The sequence below is a fragment of the Pelodiscus sinensis genome, chromosome 1, assembly GCF_049634645.1.
Source record: "Pelodiscus sinensis isolate JC-2024 chromosome 1, ASM4963464v1, whole genome shotgun sequence".
NCBI lineage: Eukaryota > Metazoa > Chordata > Testudines > Trionychidae > Pelodiscus > Pelodiscus sinensis.
This window is the reverse complement of record NC_134711.1, coordinates 64,364,031-64,380,258: the sequence shown is the minus strand read 5'-3', so window position 1 is coordinate 64,380,258 and position 16,228 is coordinate 64,364,031. Positions and strand designations below refer to the sequence as shown.

The following is a 16,228-nucleotide window of genomic DNA, read 5'->3' as shown; positions in this document are numbered from 1 at the left end:
ATCCTCCCTATCTTGTCTTGGATTAAGGGATTTGAAGTGTGAGAGGGGCTCTGAGCTGAGTTTGGGGCAGGCTCTGGGATGGTTTTTGGATGCAGGGGTTCTCAGGGCTAGGGCAAGCGTTTGGGGTGCAGGAGTGGGTTCATGACTGAGGTAGGGTTTTGGGATGTGGGCTCCAGCTGGGCACTGCTTACTTCAGGTGGTTCCTGGGCAGTTGTGCAGTGGGGCTAAGGCAGGGTTACCCCTGCCCTGGCCATGGCCCCACTCCCTAAAGCAGCCAGCAAACTCCATCCCAAGTCCTGTTGTGCTCCCTGCCCTGCTTTGTGAAAATAGGATACAGAGTGGGAGGGGACACCCTGACATCAGCAGCCCTCCTCTCCCTCCCCTGCCCAGCAAGCAGGAGGCTCCCCAGGGGGAGGGACAGCTCCAAGGCAAAGGGCAGAAGATGCACAGCAGTAGGCGGGAGGGGCAGCCAAAGTGCTTGCCCTTGACAGCCTCTTGACCAAACCAGTCAGGATCACCTGTCAGAGGCTCAAAGATCTACCAGTAGATCCCGATCTACTGGTTGGTGACCACTGGGTTAGACACAATATTCATTACCTTCACAGCAGTTAAACAGCCCAATTTTCCTTTTAGCCAAGATTCTAGCATCTGTACGCTTCATAACTAGCAGTTTGGGTAATTCACTGCAAACTCTTTGCCAAGGGTGGCTATTGCATGCCTTGTGGACTCACCTTAACCACAGTATTCTACAAGATGACACTAAGATAGTTTTTACTATACTTAAAAACAAAAACAAGTCTCTCCTCCTTCCCCCTCCCACCCAGGCTACAGAGTCCAGCAAACACTGTTCCATTTTCACTACCTGCTGGATTTAGCTGGTTCAACACAGAGCAGTGTATGCAGGAAATATACACACTGATTATGCCTTCAGTGAGTCATTTCATGCAAGAGTGCCAGCTGGGTCAAAATTTGGGAATCCTTGCTCTTAAGATGCAAACCTTAATTCATTTTTATAACATGTGATAAATGGGTTCCTCAAGATGGACTCAAAGGCTTTGATTTGAATGGAAGCTGCTAGATGCAGTGAAAGTTACTAGGTTCCTAAATAAGTGATCTTAAGCACTTTTTTGTAAAAATCCTAAGCAATATAAATTAGGGATGTCATCGTGTATCTTATCGGTTAATGTTCTGACTACATGCATTCTTCCCCCCCTTCCCGCCCCTGTATAAAAGGCAGTAGGTGGGAGGAGGAAGCAGGAGCTCATGCTGGGGGGAGTCAGCTTAAAAGATGGCTCCCCCAAGGACTGGCTCTGCAGTGCCACCTCCTCCCACCCCCACTGATGCTGCCTCCATTAAAGGCCACTGATGCTGCCTCCATTAAAGGCAGCAGCTGGGGCGGCGGGGATGGGAGTGGAGAGGGAGTGGAGAGCCTGGGTCAGCTGTGAGCAGAGGTTGCTTTGCAGCAGCAATGCCTATCCACAAGGGGTCTGAGCTCCCCACTGAAATAGGCTGCTCCACATCCCATGGAGCAGTCTCTGTCCACGGTGAGCCTGGACCTACTTTGCAGCGGCAGCCCCTTCTCCAGGAGGTCCCAGCTCCCCACAGACAGAGGCTGTTCCCTATCCCGTGGAGAAGCCTCTGTCTGTAGGAAGCTCAGACCCTCGCCCCCTCCCCCACAGACAGGAGCTGCTGCCACCCAGCACTGCTATCTCTGTATCAGCACCCCATGCTTCTGCCTCTGATTTTTAAACTGGCTCCCCTCATGGACCAACTTCCCCTGCCACTCTGTGCTGCTGCCTCTGACACAGAAGCAGGAGGCTCCCTGGGAGTGAAGGCTCCCTGGGAATGGAGGCGAGTGCTCACTGGCTGCCAGCCCTGTCCCCGAAGACTATTGAATACTCGTGTAACCACAAAGATGTCACACAATTACACACCTATTCAATTACCCAATATCCAATATCCCTAATGTAAATAATTTGTGATACGCAATCTGTTATAAAAATATTCCTATCCATTTTAAAATATATTTCTGTATTTAAAATTTATTACTGGATGTAAAAACATCAAATCTTACATGTGACTTGGCCGCCAAAAAGTAATATGGAGTTGCATCTGGAATTCTTAATAAAAATCTTTAAATAGCTACGCTACCATTAAAAGTATATGAATTTTAAACAATAAAAAGTTAAGGAATCTCTTCTATAACTGAAACAATAGCATGGCTAGATAGTTTAACTGATATTTTAAGTGTTACAAATTAAAGAACTTAAAAAACCCACAAAACAGAACAGGATTAAGCATTAGGGATTTAAATATGCAGGGAAAAAGTTAACCGGTTAGATGATTTAATTGAAAGAGTTTAACTAGTTAACTTCAGTTAACTGGGTAGGGTTCAGCTAGCCCACTGTGCAGGGAAGGCACCTCCAACCCAGCCTCCGCCATCCCCAGGGGGGCTCCTACATCCCAGCAGGCTTAGGGTCCCGCTGCGTCAGCGGATGGGGGGGGGGGGGGAAATCCTACAGGCAACAGGGTTCCTGCCAGTTGGGCTGCAGCAGGTGGAGGGCTGCCCCCTTCTCACCCTGCTGGTTAACTGGTAAGCATACCAGTAAAGCAATTCTTACCAGTTAACTAGCACCCAGGTTCAATTCAGGTAAGTAACAGGAACAAGGTGGTATTGTAGGTATGTTTAGTAGTAATGAAATAGTGTAGTCCATTAACCAATTAGCAAAAGCTACATACATTTTCCCCTTCCCTTTGCCAGTAATTTTTTGATCATGCTGGCCAGCAGCCCAGCTCACACTGGGTCAGGGTACAGGGACCTACCCCCACTGCAGCTCTGCATTACAAGTGGATTAGGAGCCGGGGGAGGGGGTAAGCAGTACAGCTCAGTTCCAGCTCACACTGGGTCTGCGAGCTCAGATCCTTCCCCCAGAAAGGGTTTGCTGCCACCCCGTGCTACTGCCTCTATATCAGAGGCAGTAGCAAGGGGCAACAGGCAGCTGATCCACAAGGGGAGCTGTTTTTTAAATTGGCTCCCCTCACAGACCAGCTCCTGCCTGGCAACCAGCAGCGCAGATAGCAGGGGACTTCTCGCAAGTGGGAATGGAGCGCATTGGCTGCCAGCCCCAGCTCCGGGGACTATAGAATAGTGAAGTAACCGATAAGTATTCATGAGCTTAATGGACTATTCAATTAAATAATTGATATTTAATATCCTTACTGTTTAAAACAGTAGGGTTTTTTTTTTTAAAGGACTCAAGTTAAATTTAAAATGGAGATACAGATCCCCTTCAAAAATCTTAGACAATCTGTGGACCCATGGACCTTGGAACACAGGCTGAAAACCACTAGTCAGAAGCATTTTCATGTCAATATCTGAAGGAAATTGAATTTGCACATATTTAGAAGTTTGTTTCAAGATATGCCCTGTTAAACTCTCTATTTGTTGGATAATTCTTTAACAAACACATTACCGTTTCTTTATCTGTCAGATTTCTATCTTAGGGGGTTTATACTGCTGCCTATCACTATCGTATCAGACTGCCTTCCACACAAAAATCAATAGCAATAGCAAAGTCTCTAGTGAGCTTTCAGTACCTAGTTGTCACATAAACCTGTTTATACTGTTCTCTTCTGGCTCTAATGAAACAGTGTTTTCCTACTTCCAGTTTATACAATTTATATGAAATGGAAGACATTCTTTGTAGCTATTTCTGACTGTGCTCCTTTTTACACTCTACTTGTAAAAAGTGTTCTCTCTCAAACTAAATGCTATTATACAACTGTAACAACAAAAAGGAAAGTGCACCAAACTTATTCCTGTTTCTTTACCGACTATGAATTTTATCTGAATATGCACTTGATAACTAGCCATTCAGTAGAATTATTTGTAATTTGTGAGGAAAACAAGCACAGGTTGAACCTCTCTAGTCTGGAAACATCTGTCATCTGGAATGATTTTAGCTAGCCAAGTGTTTACTTTTCATGGGTGTGGCCAAGTATCCCACAGTTCCATACAGTTTTACAAGGCACCAGTCCTAGCTCTCAGTGTTCTATGCTGTCGTTTAGCTCTAATTTACCCCTAAATGTCCTCTAACAGTACAGTAAGCAGTGGAAGTGTTGGTAATGCTGTTTTTCCCCATGGTCCAGAAAACTCCCTCATTCAAAATTGGTCACGTCTGAAGGGTTTCAAGACTACAGAGTTTCAACCTATATTTCCCATTTCATATATTAATTGTATGAACTGAAAAAAAGGAAGAGCACTAATTAATTAGAAGGCTGTTTTAAAACCTCCATGTGAAAAGTAGTTGCAGAAACTTAAAGAAATGGCATCATGTGCCGTTTGGACAGCATTAGGAAAACTTCTTTGCCAAAGAATGATCTACAAATTCAGACTTACAGCCCATATCTTGAAAGAAACTCAGTTACTTTTTATATAAATTAGTCATTCTATTTCATTCTAACACTTAAGTGAAAAACTCCTTGTTAATGGTTCCAAACAAATATTCATATTTATATTACAACAGAGTTAGGAACACTCCTGCAAAATAATCAGGTGCAAACAACAGAACTGTCACCTACTAATAGAGTACACAATAGATTTTAGTGCTAGTTTCATACTGCTTACGCATTTACCGTTGTTGGTTACTAATATTTTTACAGACCTTTCCATCCACAAAGCTACAAATAAGAGTATTATCTCAGTATTACATATGGGAAACTGAGGTACAAATTGGTTAAGTGACTTACAACAGACCAGGCATCTCCAGTCAGCAGAAGGACCAAGAACGGAACTCAGGTTTTCTTACTCCTGTTCCCATGTTCTGGACTACTGCTCCAGCAATCATAACATGCAAAGTAATATTTTCCATTTCACTACCCAAGAGAGTACAAGTGTTTAATACTAGTTGTATTAGTAAACAAACTATAGCTTTTTACAAATAACTCATTCAACAAACTGTTTGTGTTATCTGCTTCAAGAGCTCTAATAAACCTGAGCAGAATTCTTTAAAAAGGTCTCAAGCACAACTAATGTTCTAACCCAATTTTCTGAAGCTACTACATACAGCAAATACCCGAAATTTAGGGTGCATTACGAGGAGAGAAAAAAAACAAATAGAAAGAATATGAAAGAAAGACTTTAATGAATTTCAGATTAGTTACTCTGAGCAAATAAAACAAAAAAAGGGAAGCAAATTAAAAGATCACAACACTTAATTATTTTAAAGGCTTTTCAAATAGCTTAGTTCCAAATTTTAATCTATAAACAATCTAGTGAGGAATGCCCTATGGATTTTGATATTTAAGTCTCCCAATCTGTGACATTGTTGTTCACACCCAGATGACAGAAGAGATGAAGTTTAAGTAAAAAAATCATATTTTCAAAGTACTATTGATAACTAATGGGGGAAAGAGTGAACTATTAATAGACAAAGAAGGGGACAGAGGGAAACATTTACAAAATGGAAAACAAAAACTGCTAGGTTCTTTGGGGCAGAGATCATGTTGATGTTGTTTATACAGTGCCAAGTATTGAGATCTTGAGCCATGACTTTAGGTGTTTGTTACTGGTATTATGGTAGCACCTATTTGCTAAATCTGCAATACCTTCTACAAACTTGAAAACAGAGAGGCAAAAAAACTAAGAAAAAAAATGTTTTGCTTTTACTTATGCAGCTGTATATTCCTATTTATTTTAAGATTTCCAGGGTAGGCATTAACTGTATTTTTGTGTATTATAAATGAAGCAGCGTCAGTACTAAAAACTTAAAAAATTGTATAAGTGGGCTAATTTTACTAAAACTAGCGTATCTGTTAAAGAAATACCTAAAAATATTAGCTAGAAATTAAATTAATTCAAACATGACAAAATGTATTAGGATAGCAAAGGATAGCAAAGAATTTTTTTTAAAAATATAAGTCATTAATATACTCTACAGCAATATTAGTCTAAAGTGATGTTAACCACACATTCAATAAGTGACGTGTATTTCGTGTTTGTACATAGCTACAAGCAGTGTAACAGTCTTCAAGCTACTGCCTGATATGTCACCAGTTCTCTCTTTCTATTTAAGCTGAGACACGTGTCAATTAAATTTTTTCATATGAGACACAGAAGACAGGTCTAATATAGCAGCTTTGGCTGGTACAATAATGTCAGCTAGAGGATGTGATTTTAAGGCATTTCTGTATCAGCTCAAGCCTTATTTTAGATGCAGCAAAAGATGTGCCTTTTCTAGTATAGCTGACTTTTTTTTCCAGGGAACCAGTATAACCCACCCCAGCAAAAACAATCTTTTGCCAGCATAAGCAGCATCTACACAAGGAGGATATACAGACAAACTTTTCTAGGGTAAATTAAGTGTTATAAGCACTTCTGTCTTTTTTTTTTTCCAGAGGATGCCACCTAGCCTTTTATCTGCCTAGCCCTAAAACCTGGGAACCTGGACATGCCTATGATGCATTTTAGGATCCTTCTTTACAGCAACAATTATTGTTCCCTTAAATTCAAAAGATATTGTATGTTGAATTTTACATCTAAGGTGTACAAACAAAACAGTACTTTTATTTCTGCAATACTGAATCTCAAAAATAGTTTACACACAAAATTAATTGCAACTATTAGTTCAACATAGACATGGCTCTTTAGATGTCAACTCTCTCTCGTATATACACACCCACAAAACAGTAAAGGGTTATTAGCATGTTTAAAATTGTCCATGAAATGATTTTTGCATTTTTTTTAATGCAGATCTTTTACTGTTGTAATAAAGCTCAATGATACCAATTTTGATATACCTAGACAATACATTTAAATTTTAGGAAAGTCATCAGTACTTAGATTCCAATCCTGCAAATACTTACGCAACTTCACACTTATACAAGGCAAATGATAGAAATGTAGCCGTGTTAGTCTGGTGTAGCTGAAACAAAAAACAGGACTATGTAGCACTTTAAAGACTAACAAGATGGTTTATTAGCTGATGAGCTTTCGTGGGTCAGACCCACTTCCTCAGAGGCTATCTGCATGCTTAAAGTAAAGCACAAGCATAAGTGTTTGTACACTCAGAGCCATCACTGACAGACCAATACAGTACTCTTTATTTCAGTAATAGTCTTAAATATAGTACAAAAGAACATTTTGATCTCTACCCAGGAAACTGGAAACAAAACAAGCAAGTCTGAGTCTGGATATAGTATATTTGAAACATCAGAAGAGTTTTCTACTACCAATGCATCTGTAAAATTTCATGGATGATTTTACCATATTTCTAGCATGATTTTAAAAAATATATTAAGACTGCAACATAAGCTAATGAAACTCAAAGGATTCAAGTGTAACTTTAGAATTTCTTGATTTTTGTCAATACATATCAAGCTATATGTTTTATGTATTATGAAAATGATTGACTAACCCTGTGGGTCTTACAATATCTGCTTGTTTGTTTCCCTCTTCTCCCCAATGAAATTCAGTTCTGTTTAGACTAGTACATACATAGTACACTATTTGTATATGGGTTTAGGCTTTCTCTGATTAGACTAACATCTAGAAATATGCACAAATATGACAAGTAGTTTACCAACAATTAAAGAAAAACTACCGTATATTGTTTAATAGGAACTCAGACCTGCACAAAAGTAACAGGTTGTATTATAGATTTCTTTAAACACCACTTTAAACACAAGGATTCTGCAGTACTTAAGGCCAAATTCTGTACTCGAATACTCGTGCACAATTCCTGTATATTTCACTGAGATTTGTTTGTGCATTTCTGAAAGAAAAATCTGACAAATCAGTATTAGGCTTAATATTTTAGCTCAAATCAGAATGTCTGATGCAGATTATTTTCATTTTGCCTTTGACAGTGCAAGTATTAGTCACTAAGCTAATAACAGGTACTCACCTCATCTACTCTTAAGACTGGTGAGTTGAAAAAAGTTGTTTACAAATTCTACAAGTTGAGTGAAAAGTATTTTCAAATACAAAAATAACTATGGAAGTTATGACTATTATAACACAATGAACTCTGACACACAAGAGTATCCTGCACCCAAACTGTGCAAACCTGAAGCCTAAAAATGCAAGTTTCTAGTTTCAGATCTAATACCAAGTACCTGGTTACAGGGCATACTTAACAAGCTGGAGACAAAAGCCAAGATTTTCAAAAGTCAAGAAAGATTTCTGGGACCTCAATTTTGTAGAGTCAACTGAAGATACCTTAATACTTGTTCGCTTTATAAAATAAAGCCTCTCAAGTTGGACAATTCAGAAAATAAAGCATCCAAAAATCATTAGTCCCTTTTCAAATTATTAGCCAAAGGCATTAGACAAATATCAGAAAGAAAAGATAATGAAACACCACAGATAAGCAAAAAGGCAACAACTCATTTTATCACCCCAATATCTATTAATACTTAATGTTCACAGCTTCCCGCAAAAAAAATGCCATCTTCTAGTGAATGGTATTCCAGTTTTTGTTATAAACTATAAAGGTACTTAAATTCCTTCATAATACCAAAAGGATCTAGTCCCTGGAAATCTGGAAGTTGACCATGTGTCAGCTGGAACTCTCCCCCAAAACAGTTATAATGTTATAAAACACTGCAGTCCTCAAGACCTGGATCACGCAAGCTTTGATCAACAATAGAAAAAAAAATTAAAGGATATTAGTGCATATGTTAGTCCACAAAAAGGAATCTTTGCAATGAAAACCTAAATTATATTTGATTGTTCTGCTCTACATGTGTCTCAATAGTTTGAACTACATCCATATTTCCAGAAACCTAATGAGGTCTACAGACTGATGTAACAGAAAGTTTGATAAAGTTTAAGCTCTCCTATTACTTATTTAAGTCCAACAGCCAATCACTTCCACCAGGTGTTACTCATATTGGCCTGCACAACAGTATTTCCTTCCTTCATGGACTTAATTCATCCAAGAATCAAATGGAATCATTTTATGTAAGAAATGAAAAGCTAACATAACACTAAAGTTTTGATAATAAGTTGTTCAAACAAAATGTGTTTTTTCCAAAAGTAAACACTGCTGATCCACAATGACGTAATTATGTTGAGATTTGACAGAGTACTACAAAATATTTAAGTTAAAGTCATCTGTAACTTGAATTATAATAAAAGTTTAAGTAACAGGTGCATATTCTTTGGCTTGCAAATTTCAGGACGATGTACAAGCTACATTTGTAAACAAGAATTCATTCTCCCCTACGACATCTGAATTTTCCCCATTAGTGCTGGTTCACAGTGAAAGCTGCTTTGAAACAGAAACATCACACACACAGGAAGACAAGACATCTTCTGACACAGACAGAGGCAGCACTCAGAGGAAGTGGTTCAGCGTGCTTCAAGTTTGTTTAACAAACATTTCTGAGGAAGAATCACAACCTGTTTCAACGTCATCTCAGCCTCCCTCAAAAAGGCCGGGGAAGAATACACCAGAAATAATTAACCCTATTTCACAGCCCTCTCTCATCTACAGGGCTCACATAACAGGCCGCAAGTCCACACTGGTAAACTGCAAAACCCCAGCATCGCCTATAAGGAAAAACCAGTAGCAGCAGAGACAGTGGGTGGCAGATTTCGCTTCACTGGTTTCTTAACCCGAAGCCACAAGACACGGGAGGGAGGACATTAGCACCAACTTCTCCTCAGACGCCTAAAGAAGTCGAACGCGCGATGGGGCGGGAGGGTGTCAAGAACCACAACTAGGCCAAGGGCTAGGGGGACGGGTCAGATGAGCAAGACACTAGGGCACAGGCGGGAGCGGGAAGGAGGCGAGTCAAGGGGCGGACATCGCGGGTGGCAGCCGCCAGGGCAAGGGGCAGCAGGAAGGGAAGCCGCGGCTGTGTGAGAAGCCACAGACGCTCGCAGAGGATGAGGAGGCCCTAGGGTGCGGGCCCCAGGCTCTGCCGCCTCCCGCAGCGCTGGCCTTTCCCTCCCCGCAGAGCGGGGCCCGGGTGCCGCCGCCGCCGCCGGGCCGGGGATGGCGGAAGCGACGGGTCCGCTGCCTGGGCTGGGCCTAAGGGCTCCGCTCCCGACTCAGACGTCGCGCGTCCCCCCCTCTCTCTCTCCCTCGGAGACAAAAGCAAACGGAAACCCGGCTGGCTGCGGCCGGGCCCAGTGACCGCGGAGCCGGGCCCGGACCGCCGGGGGCCCCACCCCCAGCGCCTGCGGGCCCCGTTGGGAGGCAGCGGGCAGAGCGCGCCGCGGGGAGGGGGCCAGAAAATAATGGGGGCCGAACTCACCGCATGAATTTTCTTGTCCCGCGGATCCAAGATGGCTGAGTATCCAGCACGGAGGATGCTGGGGGAGCGACCTTTACCCTCTGACCCGCCCGCCGCCGCCGTGACCCCGCCGCCGCCCGGCCTGGCAACCGGAACCAGGGCGAGACGCGAGCTGCCTGCGCGCCCAGGCCCGGCCCGCGGCTCCCTCCGCCCCCACGGGAGGCTGGGCCCCTCTGCCGCCTGGCTCCTGCTGGGCCTCGCTCTCCCCGCGCTTAACCCGGGTGGGAAGCCAGGGCGCTGCTGCCGCAGGGAGCCGGGCCTGCCACGGCCGGGACGGGGGCGGCCTCCCCCGTGGGAGGGGAGCGGGAGCCCTGCCACACGCTCCCGCCCGAGAGAGCGGGGACCCAATTAGTGCTGCGGTCCCCCAGCGCGCGGGCGGCAGCAGCTCGGTCACACTCACTGCACAGCAGGGGGGTGAGTCCCGGGTCCCATCCTGCCCACGTGGGGCTCCGTTACACGCCCGCTCCGGGGCACGGAAAAGGGGCTGTTGGGGCCTGGACCCTTCCACTCCCGTGGGAGGTGGAGACAGCAGTTCCCATCACGCACCCACAGGAGACAACGGGGGCAAGAGGGGTAGCACGGCAGCAGCTCCGTGGGCTGCTTGCTGTGTGCTGGAAAATTGGTCCTGGCTACATCACTCAAAGGTGTGGAAAATCCGGACCCTGGTGACAATTAAGTTGATCTGAGTCCGTGTGTAGACAGTGCTAAGGGGTGGATGAATTTTTCTGTTCACTTAGCTACGGCATCTCAGGGGTGGATTATTTATGCCAATGAGAGAACCCCTTTATCAGCATATCTACATTGAGGGCATGTCTCTGCTAGAGAATTGAAGTTGACTTAACTTACCGCAGCATCCAGCCACAATAGAAATTACATCACTTGTGCATGTCTCTACTTTGCTCCATGTGTTGGCAGTGCATATCCTAACCAGGTGCACTTGTACAGGTTGTACTGTCACTGTGGGGCATTGTCGGATAGATGCTGAAAGCCCGTAACAGTCAATGTAAACAACACAGTGTGTGCACCTACATTGCTTTGATCTAACTAAATCCACATTGATGCTGCTCCTCACATCAGAGGTGGAGTTATGCCTGCATTGCAGGGCAGTTATGTTGGTGGGAGTGAAACTTTAGTGTGCAATTAAGAAAATTGATGTATCTGCCATAGTAACTTTGTAGTGCAGACCAGGTCTCTTAATACTACAACCCTGCAGAGGAACTACTGTATAGATGACCCCTGGAACAACCACACCCTAGGAGAGAATAGGTGGGAGCAGGAGAACAGAAGTTCTTGGGTTACATCTACATAGGAATAAAAAGATATATGGCTGGCCTATGTCAGCTGGTTTGGGCTTGTCATGCTCAGGTTGTGGGACTAAAAATTACTGTGTAGAAGTTTGAGTTTGTGCTCCAGCCAGAGCTCTGGGACCCTCTAAGGGTGAAGAGTCAAAGAACTTGGGTTCCAGATCAAGCATCCTGAGAGACAGAGTAAGCTGACTTGGACAAGCCAGTTTAGGCGTAGTCTACACTAGCTCTGTAGGAGTTGCTGGTCGGAAGGAGGGCAGCAACTCTGTTAAATACACTTAATAGGAAAGAATGAAGGTGGATGGAGCAGGAAGTCTGACAATGCAGAGACTTAGGCTACGGTCTATACTACAAGGCTTTTCCGCTAGAGGAAATGCAAATGGAGCACTCATTTGCATATGTTGCACTTGTTTTTGCACAAAAAGGAGCCATCTACATAGCTCTTTTTTGCACAAAAGTGATCCGAAGAGGAAGAGGAAATGCGAGTGTGACATGAGCGCTCATTTGCGTATCTTGCTCATATTTGCATTTCCTCTTGCAGAAAAGCCTTGCAGTATAGACATAACTCCAATCAGATATGATTGGGGCTGTAGCAAAAAAAAAAAAAAAAAGTGAAATATGAATGCTACATATTTGAACAAAGTCAGTGAATCCAAAAATTAAAGTTCTCTCAAAAACATAACATCTATTTTACACTAGCTGGAGTTACCCGATGTTGCTTGGGGTGGGCAGTGGGGTCCTGCCGGGGGTGCCCCGTGTGAGGGACAGGAGGGAGTAAGCATGGAACCTACAGTGGGCTGGACAGCCCAGCTCGCGCCTAGGGCTACAAGGGCCACGGGGCAACAACCCCACCGTCCACACTGAAACTTTCGCACCGCTACCTGCTGCACCATGGGGCCGCTCCAGGGGCTCCCCTCTCCCGTGGGCCTCGATGAGCAGGTGCCGGGCTCCCTGCCACACGACCAGGAAGCTGCGCCGGACTCTGGGCTGCTCCCAGCACCGCTGCCGCCTCCCTGCTGGGCTTGCCCCACTGTGCCCGCAACCGCCCCTAGCGGTGGCCGCAAGCTCCAGCCCACAGCGTGGCAACCCTCAGCCGCTGCCGGAGGGGTGGGTCCCGGGCCAAGTGACATCATGGGTGGGAGGAAGAAGGGGGCTCCCCCACCCTAGATGCACCTGTTCAGTGGAATGGCCTGGTACAGGCGAGTGGAGCAGCTGCTGCTCAGAGTGCCTCCCCTCCCGCCTCCACCACCAGCCTTAGTGAGTGACTGTCCCCGCAGCTTCCCCCGGGAAGTTGCTTCTCCCCGCACTGCCAAAAGTACCTTAAAACCTTCTCCTGGAGGAAAGGTTACCCCATGCAAAGTTTGGGGTAGCTCTTATAGCGCCCAAGTTATAGCGCACAAACATACAAACATTCTCCTTTGTATATTAGATATAGTGTGTATTTAGTAGCCTAACCAGTAATCACAAATATGTATGCACAATGTGGGCAAGTTATGTTAATTCAGAAACCTTAACTGCTGTATTCCCTTGCGTTGAGTGTTTAATTGTAGAACATTAACATTGCATACACATAGCTTTTGTGTATTTGACTGTCTTGTTTGTTTTCCTAAAGAAAAGGAAAGTTGTTAGCATTTTAATGGTTTGTAATAAGCTCTGAAGTGGATAAATAGTCCACAATTTACTGTGATGAATGGGGAGAGTTCATGCTTTTGCTTCTGTTGTTTATTGGTTGAGCACATTTTTCTGCAAGGATGAGGCCTGTTTTGCACCCAAACTGTGCCTTTTTATTGAGCTGGTATTTCAAACCAACTAAGTTAGGGTATGCCTACACTACAGCGCTAACTCGAACAAACTTAGTTCGAATTAGTTCATTTGAACTAAGCTAATTCGAACTAACGCATCCAGACTAAAAAACTAGTGTGAATTAGCGTTTTGCTAATTCGAACTAGCATGTCCACATTAAGTGGACCCTGAACCGGGATTAAGGATGGCCGGAAGCAGTGCCGGCAGGGCATCAGATGAGGACTTAGAGCGTGGAGCTGCTGCCTCAGGCTAGCCGAGAGCTGTGCTTAAAGGGACCCGACCCCCACCTCGGACAGACAGTTCTCAGGGGTGCCCCGCTTGCAAAGCAGTCCTGGCTTGGAGTGCCCTGAGTGTCCACACTCAGCACATCACAGCACTCGGCCATCAGACCGGCTGCACTTGCCGCAGACTGCCATCTGGGGAGAGGGGGCAATTGGGGGGCTGCAGGAGAGCTTCCACCCCCAGAAGCCCGCAGAGCCAGCCCAGTCCTCCCCATCGGGGGCTCGTACCCCATTCCTCCCTCACCTCCTTCCACTTACCCTTCCCTAGCCCCCCTTCCTGATGTACAAAATAAAGAAAATGTGTGGTCAAAAATAGAATCTCTCTTTATTGAACAAAACTCAGGGAGATGGGAAAAGGAGGTGGGAGAGGGGAAGAGAGAAGGTGGGAGAGGGGAGGGCAACTAAAATGATCAGAGGTTTGGAACAGGTCCCATATGAAGAGAGGAGACTGAGAGGGGGATAGGATAGAGGTCTATAAAAGCATGAGTGGTGTGGAGAGGGTGCATAAAGAAAAGTTCTTCATTAGTTCCCATAACAGAAGGACTAGAGGACACCAAATGAAAGGAATGGGTAGCAGGCTTCAAACTAGTAACAGAAAGTTCTTCACAAAGCAAAGAGTCAATCTGTGGAACTCCTTGCTGCAGGAGGCTGTGAAGGCTAGAACTAGAACAGAGTTTAAAGGGAAGTAAGATCAAGTCATGGAGGTTGGGTCCATGGAGTGGTATTAGCCAGGGGGTAGGAGTGGTGTCCCTGCCCGAAGTTTGTGGAAGGCTGGAGATGGATGGCACGAGACAAATGGCTTGGTCACTGTCTTCGGTCCATCCCCTCTAGGGTCCCTAGGGTTGGCCGCTGTCGGCAAACAGGCTACTGAGCTAGATGGACCTTTGGTATGACCCAGTACGGCCATTGTAAGCTCAGGGTCGGGGGTCTCAGTGGACCACCTTGATTTTCATGCACACCTGCTCCTGGGTGGCCAGGCTGGCAGCTCTCCTGCCCTAGACAGCCACTTTCCTGTGCCTAGTGTGGAGGTCGTGGACGAGGTCCATGATGTCCGCACTAGACCAGGCGGGTGCCCGCCTCTTGCGGTCCCGGGCAAGCTCCCGGGAGCCGCCAGCCTGGTCCCGGGAAGAGAGGGAGGGCTGGGGGGCATCGGGTGGCTGGCTCGAGCCGTGCCAGGTGCAGGGTCTGCTAGCTGGGTGCTGGCAGGCTTGCACCTGGCACGGGCACCGTAGCCAGCCCGTGCCCCTTTAAGGGATCCGGGGCCGGGAGGGGGGCAATAAAGTTTCCCTGGTGTTGGCCAGAGTGGCCACCAGGGAAAGCTGGGGAGGGCTAGCCTCCCACTAGTTCGAATTAAGGGGCTACACAGCCCTTCGTTCGAACTAGTAAGTTCGAACTAGGTTTAGTCCTCGTACAATGAGGTTTACCTAGTTCGAACTAAGCGCTCCGCTAGTTTGAATTAAGTTCGAACTAGCGGAGCGCTAGTGTAGCGCCTATCAAAGTTAATTCGAACTAACGTCTGTTAGTTCGAATTAATTTTGTAGTGTAGACATACCCTTAAATTGCTGCAAAACCCTGTGTGGACTCTAACTTCAATTTAAACCTGGCATATAGCAGTTCAGTTTGCAGCTGTTAGGCTATGTCACCTTGCACTAATTAGGCTAAAAGTGTGTTTGCAAACCTATTTTAGTTAGACTGGTATACGTTTGTATTTAAACACTCTTTTTTCGCTTCCTTTGGCTCCTCTTGGGTGTAAATAGCAAACAAGCCAATGGGAACCCTGAGGTTCCATTACTATGGAGCCTTTAGTTAAACAAATTGGAGCAGTCTGTTAGCAGCTCTCTCAAAGTGGGTCCCGCGCACTGACTTATACCAGAGGGTGAAGCTCCGATGTTGTCGTAAGTAGCATCTTCACTAAACCCTTAAGTCGACATATGCGTTACATAAAATTTATAATGCATGTGTTCACATTACCAAGCTCTTTCCATCAACCTACAGGGCTTGTAAAATTGACTCTTGTACTCACCTTGGTGAGAGGCATAGCACTAGAGTCAACTTTCCTGGGTTGACTTAGGGGTAGTATAGACACAGTGTTGTATAATTTGGGATTGGACTCCACAAGTCATCCCAAAGTGCTCCACGGTGATCGCACTAGACAGCACTTTCAGCTCCACTGCACTTCAGCCAGGCACGCAGTAAAAAGCCCTAGATTCTTGCACCAGTCATTGCTTTCTGGCTGTTACCCTCAGGACACTGACAAAATGGAAGTTTCGTAAGTGCTAACCTCAAGTAATTTGCCACTGTTTGTTGATTCCCACCAAAAAAAGTGTCCTTGTATTTGCCCTGTTTTTGCTTGGTTGGAAAGGATCATCTCAAACCACAGCTAGCATATTCAGGACTGGAATGATGCCACTGAGTATGTGAATACTGTCCCTCTCCACCCCAAACCCAGTGCTGCTACTTTACAAGAGCAAACACGTTAACAAACACCCAATCACTGTAGTTTGAAGCCATTAATCACAGATGTTTGAAAAGCAATAG

At 45.1% G+C, this 16,228-nt stretch overlaps 1 protein-coding gene across 4 annotated transcripts in view; it reads right to left on the bottom strand.

Annotated features, from left to right (window-relative positions):
* Nucleotides 1–10,387, bottom strand: part of CNOT2 (CCR4-NOT transcription complex subunit 2) — a 132,793-nt gene extending 122,406 nt beyond the window's left edge. For 2 of the 4 annotated variants that reach the window (XM_075931731.1, XM_075931743.1), the window contains exon 1: nt 10,264–10,387. The gene's annotated coding sequence lies outside the window, so the exon portion shown is untranslated. The remainder of the gene's footprint in view (nt 1–10,263) is intronic. The other 2 variants (XM_075931736.1, XM_075931750.1) reach the window with 2 other exon arrangements.
* Between the last annotated feature and the right edge of the window lie 5,841 nt (nt 10,388–16,228).